This window comes from Symphalangus syndactylus, chromosome 9, assembly GCF_028878055.3.
Source record: "Symphalangus syndactylus isolate Jambi chromosome 9, NHGRI_mSymSyn1-v2.1_pri, whole genome shotgun sequence".
Taxonomy (NCBI): domain Eukaryota; kingdom Metazoa; phylum Chordata; class Mammalia; order Primates; family Hylobatidae; genus Symphalangus; species Symphalangus syndactylus.
In genome coordinates this window covers 71,735,424-71,745,234 of record NC_072431.2, presented here as the reverse complement: position 1 = coordinate 71,745,234, position 9,811 = coordinate 71,735,424, and positions in this window count along the sequence as shown.

Here is a 9,811-nt window from a genome sequence, read left to right as displayed (position 1 = left end):
TTCATTATAAGATGCCTTATAGAACAAGAATAATAAGAATCCAATAAGATTCTTATTAAAATTCCTGAGCCTTTCAGACACCAGAAGTGAGAGTTCAGCTCTGGTACTAAGGGGACTATCACTGGGGAGGGATGTGTAGGGGCAGGAGACTGGAAGGTGAAGCCATCCATGGGTGTTCTCTCAGCTGAACTGGCTCCAGCACTCTCTATATGGTTTTGTGAGTAGGGCTGCCGCCTGATAGACTTAGGATGAAGAGGACAAAAGTTTGGGAACAGCTGCCAAGGGGGAATGTAAGCTGATTAACCCATTTCTGCCTGGGACTACAGCTGTGAGCCACCATGCCCAGCCAGAGGGCATCTCTTTTGTAGGTCGAATACCTACCCACCTAACTCAAATCTGGGAGAGCAACCAACCACAATCAATCAATCAATCAAGCAGTCATAAGGAGGCATCTGCCTTAGTAGTCATCCTATAGACACATCATTGCATGTATATGGATCACATAGATTCATAATTATAGATAAACAGAAAATGATGTACAGCAACCTGCAGATTTAAATAGTTACCAAAATGATAAACCTCCTTGGCAGTCATTCAGAGTGGGTAGATCCGCTGTCTGGATCTACCTCTCATTGTAGTGCTTGTGGTCCATCTCCTTAACCAATTAAAGTTAGGGGTTTATATAGTGGGGAAGGAATGTAGCTATGTGTATTAGTCAGGGTTCTCTAGAGGGACAGAAATAATAGGATAGGTGTATATATGAAGTGAAGTTCATGGAGGAGTATTGACCCACATAATCACAATGTGAGGTCCCACAATAAGCCAACTGCAAGCTGAGGAACAAGGAAGCCAGTCCAAGTCCAAAAGCTGAAGAACTTGGAGTCCGATGTTTGAGGGCAGGAAGCATCTAGCGTGGGAGAAAGATGTAGGCCAGAAGACTAAACCAGTCTAGTCTTATCACGTTCTTCTGACTTTATTCTAGCTGCACTGGCAGTGATTAGATGGTGCCCACCCAGATTGAGGGTGGGTCTGCCTCTCCCAGTCCACTGGCTCAAATGTTAATCTCTTTTGGCAACACCCTCACAGGCACACGCAGGATCAATACTTTGTATCCTTCAATCCAATCAAGTTGACACTCAATGTTCACCATCACACTATGTGTCAGAAAACAGGAATTAGGGAGGGGTAAGGAAGAGGTGTTAGTCAACAGGCGGCAGGTGCATCTCAATACTGGAATGTGGTGATCCAGAAAGTCTCAGTTGGTTGATACCAGCTGGGAGGCCTGATGGTCAGTCTCCTGAGAGAGGAACTCAGGTAGGACAAATGCAAGTTTCTTAAGCTTCAGTTCTATGAGAAAAGTGGGCTGGTTTCTTACTGGCAGATGCCCTTGTGGTTCTTGTTTGACTCATCCAGTTTATACCTGCCTGACCATCACTCTGGTTCTAGGAGCGCAACTTTGTGTTCTCTCTGGCATCCTGGAAAAAACCTGGCCTGGGGTAGCCCCTGGTTCTTCAGAAGGAAGGCACAAATTCAACATACTACCATAATAGGAAACAAGCTCAAAGATTTCTTACTGACAGATCCTGAGCAGGGAGGACTCGATGAGTTGGGAGAGGAGTTCTCCATTCTTGTGTCACATGAGGAAGGAATGAAGAATCAGGAGGGTGGGGGGAGAGAGAGAGAGAGAGAGGCAACCAACAGTATATATAAGGGAATATGGTGTGGGTCTGTATTAATCCATTTTCACACTGCTGATAAAGACATACCCAAAACTGGGCAATTTACAAAAGAAAGAGGTTTAATTGGACTCAAGTCCCACATGGCTGGGGAAGCCTCACAATCATGGTAGAAGGCAAGGAGGAGAAAGTCACATCTTATGTGGATGGCAGCAGGCAAAAAGAGAGCTTGTGCAGGGCTACTCTCATTTTTAAAACCATCAGATCACATGAGACCCATTCACTATCACAAGAACAGCATGCAAAAGATCCCCACCCCCATAATTCAATCATCTCCCACAGGGTCCCTCCCATAACACATGGGAATTATGGGAGCTACAAAGTGAGACTTGGGTGGGAACACAGAGCCAAAACATATCAGGGTCTCTCTTTAAGCTCTCAAATGCCTGATGATCTGTTTAAAGGAAGTGGTAGGAGAATGGGGAGCCACATGTGTTAGGCGGGAAAGATGGCTGTACTCTGTTCTTATCTCTGGCTACTGCCTTGGGCCATTTGAGTATGATTTTCTACCTCTAAGGCCTAGGCAGGAACCTTTGTTGTATCATTGTCATTACACATAGATATCTGGATTGACCACATGGAGGAACTGGAAGGAGGTGTAGAACTAGAAACCATGTCAAGGAGGAGTGAGTCCTGCTTCAGGTTTGAAAAAGTTAAATATATTCAGAATGGATACAGATGCAACATAAAATGATAGGAATTTACTACAGGAGGTGATTTAAGTCATGAGGGTGAAGGGGGAGTTGTGCCCTTATAAGAGGGACCCCAGAGAGCTCTCTAGCTCTCTTTCTGTTGTGTGAGGATATAAGGAGAAGGCAGCCATTTGCAAACCAGGAACTGGGCCCTCACCAGACACCAAGCTGCTGGCACTGTGATCTTGGACTTCCCAGCCTCCAGAACTGTGAGAAATAAATATTTGTTGTTTAAGCCACCCAGTCTATGGTAATTTGTTATAGCTGCACAAATGGACTAAGATACTACCCAATGTCCAATCTCTTTTTCTTTAGTTACAGAGCTATATTTATTTTATTTTATTTTATTTTATTTTATTTTATTTTATTTTATTTTATTTTATTTTATTTTATTTTATTTTATTTTATTTTTGAGATGGAGTCTCACTGACACCCATGCTAGAGTGCAGTGGCATGATCTTGGCTCCCTGCAACTTCCACCAGCCAGGTTCAAGTGATTCTCCTGCCTCAGCCTCCTGAGTAGCTGAGATTACAGGCATGGGCCACCACGCCCAGCTAATTTTTCTATTTTTGGTAGACACAGGGTTTCACCATGTTGGCCAGGCTGGTCTCGAACTCCTGACCTCAGACGATCTACCCGCCTTGGCCTCCCAAAGTACTGGGATTACAGGTGTGAGCCACTGTGTCCGGCCAGAGCCCTATATTTTTGAAGTTAGGTCTTGCTCGGCTAAAAATTCTTATTTTTCAGTTCCCTGGTGATCGGGTTTCCAATGAGATTGAATCAGAAATTATCAGGTGGGAATTTGGAAAAGCTCTTTAAAGGGGATGTTTTGCTTCCCCACCACCTCATCCTCTTTCTTCCTGCCTGAAGCATGGGCATGATGCCTGGGGCTCCTGCAGCCATTTCTGACTATGGGATAATCTCCAGGATAAAAGCCATTCACTAAAGATACTGGGACAGAAACACTGGAGAAGGCTAGGCGTGTATGGTTTTATGGAATCATCACAACTGCCATAGACTGCCTTCCTTTGGACTTTTTTATAGGAGAAAAAGAAAAATCTCAATTTTGTTTATGAGCCAGTGTTACTTCAGGTCTCTGTTGCTGGCATATTAGTCAGAAACAATATTAAATAAAGGCAAACACTTTACACAATGCCCAGCCTCTTGTAAGCATTTACTAAATGGTACCTGTCATGATTGTGGTCATGGTGGTAGTGATGGTTATAACAAGCTTGGCATAAACTGCTTTGAGCTCGTTAAAGCCTTGGTATTGCTTTTGCCAGCTTAGAGCCTCTGGTTCAATTTCAGATACACAAACTCAAATGATTACCACTACGGTTTCCTTAGTTCTTCCATCATGGTGCATTCCACATTCATCTTTAACCTATTCCTGATGTAGTCCTTTATGCTGGAAGTATCATCAGCTCCATTCTGCACGTGAGAAACCGAAGCTCAGGGAAGCGAATTTACTACTCGGACAATGTCATGCAACAGTGAATGATGCTTTGAACCCAGGACCAACCTGTTTTCTTGAAGCTAGAATGATAGCGTGGAGTGTTGAAGGAAAAGAACACTGAGTTTGCAGGTTGACAGATCTGTGTGTTAATCTTGGCACTGGTGCTTCCCAATTGTGTGACCTTGGGCAGTGAGTTAATTTTTTTTCTTTTTTGTGATGGAGTTTCACTCTTGTGTGAGTCCATTTTTTTAAGCCTCAGTTTCTTGTCTGTAAAATGGGGGCAATAAATACAGCACAGATTACTATCTAATATGAGTGAAATGCCCAGACCATGAGCACAACATAGGATAGCCACCCGGAAAAAGGTGGTCTGTGCTACTTTGTCCTCCCTTCAGGATTTACAGGAACCACAGAAGATCACCCCATCAGAGGCGTGTGAACCAGAGCAACTCCATCTTGAATTGGAGCTGGGTAAAATGGGGCTGATACCTACTTGGCTGCATTCCTAGATGGTTAAAGCATTTCAAGTCACAGATGAGATAGGAGGTCAGCACAAGATACACAGGTCATAAAGACCTTGCTGATAAAACAGCTTGCAGTAAAGAAGCTGGCCAAAACCCACCAAAACCAAGACGGTAACGAGAGTAACCTCTGGTCGTCCTCACTGCTACACTCCCACCAGCGCCCAGACAGTGTACAAATGCCATGGCAACATCAGGGAGTTACTTTATATGGTCTATAAAGGGGAGGCATGAATGATCCACTCCTTAATTAGCATATCAACAATTAACCATAAAAATGGGCAACTAGCAGCCCTCAGGGCTGCTGTGTCTATGGAGTAGATATTCTTTTATTCCTTTACTTTCTTAATAAACTTGCTTTCACTTTACTCTATGGACTTGCCATGAATTCTTTCTTGCGTGAGATCCAAGAACCCTCTCTTGGGGTCTGGTTCAGGGCCCCTTCCCTGTAACAACCCCACTTGGATATATTAACCATGGGTAGGGGGTGACCTTCACATGGTCACAGCCTGTCAATCCAAACTGATCAGTAAAGCCAAAGATGGTTCTAAGGCCCCTTTCTCTATCTAGTGTGGCCAGAAATCCTTCGAGGCAGCTGCCTGAATTTTGTAAGGCTGATGGTTAATCTGTTTCCCTTGGGAAGATGGCCTTAGTGCTCTGCTAAGGTGTCATTTGCAGGAATAATTGGTTTAACAATAGACACTCTAAGAGAAGCATCTCTGAATCCTGTGCCTACAGCGTGGGTTCCTATCACTCAGGCTCCTGGGAGCTCCCTCTCATTTCCTAAGCCAAACAGATGACACCAAGGAGAGAGAGAGAGAGAAATCTTTGAAGTGGAAGAAGGCACTTGGACTAATGGCATAATTACTCCCGAGAATCATTTGCAAAGTAATTATGGACTATTGTTAGGATGCGCTAGCATTTTTTTTTAAAGTAATAAGGCTTTGGTTTGAGTGAGTGATTATGGGGAAAAATAGGCAATAATATGTGTGTACATTTCAACAGGAGGGAAACACTTTTCATGGCCCTTTTCACAAACCAGCATGCCCGCTTTCCTGCCTCCCTAGTGCAACACCAGAAACTAACCCAGAAGCCCCTCAACGGGCCCCAGTGGGCATCACTGCATCCTCTGCCCTGCTTTGAACATCTCTGGTATTCAAATGCAATTTTGAGAAACACTGGCTATAGAATAATTTCCTGAGAAATGCATTTCCCACAAGGACAGGAAGATTTGAGGCCATGTTGTCAAGTAATGAAGCCAGGAGTCTTCAATGTGGGAAAGTTCTGGAGCCACTCTCATGGGCATTTCAGACCAGAGCTGGGCTTCCCTAACTTCTGGCCCACCTCGTAGGATGTCTGTGGGTTCCCATCTCTCACTGTGGGCCCCATGGCTCCCTTGCACCCAGCCTACTGCCTCTGCTTAGATGGGCCATGGGTAGCTAATTGAGATACATGTCACAATTTTAACTTTTAAAATATCATATTAGTTTTACATTAGGATAAATGGGGTATATAGAAAGGCTGTAACAGAGCGTGATTCTCTGCCTACACTTAGCACACTGGTTATGTCCAGCTGACATCCTAGAGATGACTCCAGGGATGCATGGGAAGCAGGGGCCGAGATTGAGGTTGCTCTTTCCAGATGGAAATTCAGTCTAAAGATGGAGGTGATGGAGGAGCAGGGAGCTGGAAGGACTGAGATTCGGGTGGATCCATCCAGGCCCTCCCTGAGTTGGGCCCCTCGATCCCAGAGGAAGCAGGGAACCATTCAGGCAGCCTGGCACAGAGCCGGTAACAATTGTCACTAATTATAGCTCCTGTTTCCTGAGTTTCTAGAAAGGCCAAACCCATTCTCATTTGATTTCAGTGACAAAGGAACAGCGAGCCAGAGAGGGGATGGATTTGCCCAAGGCTTCCCTGCCTCTCAAAATAGAACTTTCACTTGAGGAGAGACAGCAAAGCCAGGGTGGCACAGAAGTCAGATGTCCTGTAGTCTTGCCTCACGGTGTTGCTGAGCTGAGGGACCTGGGTCGCGTGGGGCAGCCTGCAGATTCCTAGGAGGGGCTTTTCTTTTGGTTCTGTCTGGGGCTGGCTTTTGCAGTCAGGTGGCCCACTAGCCACAGAACTGGACTCTTGTGATAGGACTGAATTGGGGCTCACTTACCTGGTGCAGTAAAACTAGATATCCACACTGAGGTTTTTGCAGCAATAGTGTAAACTAGAAATACAATTCTGAGTCCCCCAACCAACTGAACAAACCCCCTCCTGGCTGAGGGGATCCTAAAAAAACCCGAAAAACTAGTTCAGCCCATGAGGTGAAGGGGAGGTCTGATATGCACTGTTATACCCCCTCCCTTTGGAGTTTAGGCACAACTGACCAGCACTAACATTAAAATAGAGATAATGAAACCACAAAACAGACTCTGTGGCAATAAGATACCAAATTCCAACCTGACCCTGGTATAGCATCACATAACAAATAGCAGGCCCTAAAGGAAATCAAATATATTTCTTTTAACATATTTTGAAATGGCTCTGCAAAGCAATCTCTAGTGGGGAAGTCTGCATTCTGTAAAGAATCTGCTTCCTGGGCCAGGCGCGGTGGCTCACGCCTGTAATCCCAGCACTTTGGGAGGCTGAGGCCGGTGGATCACGAGGTCAGGAGATTGAAACCATCCTGGCTAACACGGTGAAACCCTGTCTCTACTAAAAATACAAAAAATTAGCCAGGCGTGGTGGTGGGTGCCTGTGGTCCCAGCTACTCAGGAGGCTGAGGCAGGAGAATGGCGTGAACACAGGAGGTGGAGCTTGCAGTGAGCCGAGATCACGCCACTGCACTCCAGCCTGGAGGACAGAGTGAGACTCTGTCTCAAAAAAAAAAAAAAGAAAGAATCTGCTTCCTTTTCTAGGTCTTTTTTCTGATCAAGGAGATATTTAGCTAAGAGTCTGACACCTTTTAAGATCTGAAAAGAGACAATGAACATCTATTTTCTCTGAAGCCTGTTACTTAGAGATGTCATCTACGTAACAAGAACCTTGGCTTCCATAACCCCTGTTATCTTAACTCAAGCATTTCTTTATGCTGACTTCAACTCTTAGGCAAAGCTTAACTCTTTCAACCAATTGCCAGTTAGGAAATCTTTGAATCCATTTATGACCTGGAAGCCCTGCTCTACACCCTCAAGATATCCTGCTTTTCCAGCCCACACCAATATATACTTTCCATGTATTGATTTATGTCTTTGCCTGTAGCTTCTCTCTCCCTAAAATGTATAAAACCAAGTTGTAACCCCACCATCTTGAGCACATGTTCTCAGTACCTCTTGAGACTGTGTTCCAGGCCATAATCGCTCATATTTGGCTCAGAGTAAACCTCTTTAAATATTTTACAGAGTTTGGCTTTTTTCATCAACAATTGAAAGGAAAGCACATATTGCAAGACACCAAGCAAGGAGAATTGGGTAGCTCGTACTTAAGACCTGACCTCCCCAATGGCTTGCAGGCAAAAGTTTTTAAAGGCAGGGGTAAATTTTAGGAAAGTAGAAGCTACAGGCAAAATCATAAATCAATATATGGAGGTTACACATTGGTTTAAGCTTAAAAGTGTGGGATATCTTGAAGTGGGGGCTTACACGTTGTAGATAGACTCAAAGATTTTCTGATTTGCAATTGGTTAAGATAGAGAAGCTTTGTTTAAAAATTTAAAGTTGACAGAAAAAAGAAAGTTAGCTGTCAAGGGGGACTGACTTTCCTTAAGCCCCTCAGGAAGAAACTTATAATAAAGAGTGACAGTTAAAGTTTAGTCTTCACTTTCCCCTTATCTGGAGTCTAGTGCCAGCTGATCTGTTCCACAGGGTTCTCTAGTGGGGGTCTAAGCCACTGAAAATCAACTCAGGGACATATATTAAGATGTTATTGTCAGAGGTGTGTAAACCAGAGCAACTCCATCTGTTTTTTTTGTTTTATTATTGAGATGGAGTCTCGCTCAGTCGCCCAGGCTGGAGTGCAGTGGTGCAATCTCGGCTCACTGCAAGCTCTGCCTCCCGGGTTTACACCATTCTGCCTCAGCCTCCCAAGTAGCTGGGACCACAGGCACCTGCTACCATGCCCGGCTAATTTTCTGTATTTTTAGTAGAGACGGGGTTTCGCCTTGTTAGCCAGGATGGTCTCGATCTCCTGACCTCATGATCCACCGGCCTTGGCCTCCCAAAGTGCTGGGATTACAGGCGTGAGCCACCTCGCCCGGCCAGCAACTCCATCTTGAATGGGGCTGGGTAAAATGAAGCTGAGACCTACTGGGTTGCATTCCCAGACAGTTAAGGCATTCTAAGTCACAGGATGAGATAGAAGGTCAGCACAAGATACAGGTCATAAAGACCTTGCTGATAAAACAGCTTGCAGTAAAGAAGCTGGCTAAAACCCACCAAAATCAAGATGGCCATGAGGGTGACCTCTGGCCATCCTCACAGCTACACTCCCAACAGCACCATGACAGTTTACAAATGCCATGGAAATGTCAGGAAGTTCCCATAAACGGTCTAAAAAAGGGAGGCACAAATAATCCATCCTTTGTTTAGTAAATAATCATGAAATAACCATAAAAATGGGCAACTAGCAGCCCTCAGGGCTGCTCTGTCTATGGAGTAGCCATTCTTTTATTCTTTTACTTTCCTGCTAAACTTGCTTTCACTTTATTCTATGGACACGCCCTGAATTCTTTCTTGTGTGAGATCCAAGAACCCTCTTTTGGGGTCTGGCTCGAGACCCCTTTCCTGTAACATTATCTTTACTTTTTTAAATCAAAAATAAAATTCTAAGCACCACCAACCATCTGAATGAACCCCTCCTTTCAGCCTAGGGCATTCCAAAGTTAACCTGAAAAACTAGTTCAGGCTATTATGGGAATGGGGAGCTTAACATGACTCATTATATCTTCCTCTTTTTTAGAATTTACACGTGGCTGACTAGTGTTAACATCAACACAAAGGCCTTAAGACTGATAGAACAGACTCTTTAAGTTGGATGAGCAACATTTACAGTCTGTTCTCTCTGAAGCCTGCTACCTGGAGGCTTCATCTACATGATAAAACCTTGGTCTCCACAACTCCTTATCATAACTCAGACACTCCTTTCTATTGATTCTAGGTCTTTGCATACGAACTCAACTCATTGCCAGTCAGAAAATCTTTGAATCTGCCTATGACCTAGAAGCTCCTGCTTCCAGTTGTCCTGACTTTCTGGACCAAACCAAGGTACATGTTACATGTGTTGATTGCGGTCTTATGTCTCCCTAAGTGTATTAAACCAAGCTGTAACCCAACCACCTCGAGCACATGTCATCAGGACCTCCTGAGGCTGTGTTTAACCTTGGTATGTCCTTAACTTTGGCAAAATAACCTCCTGAG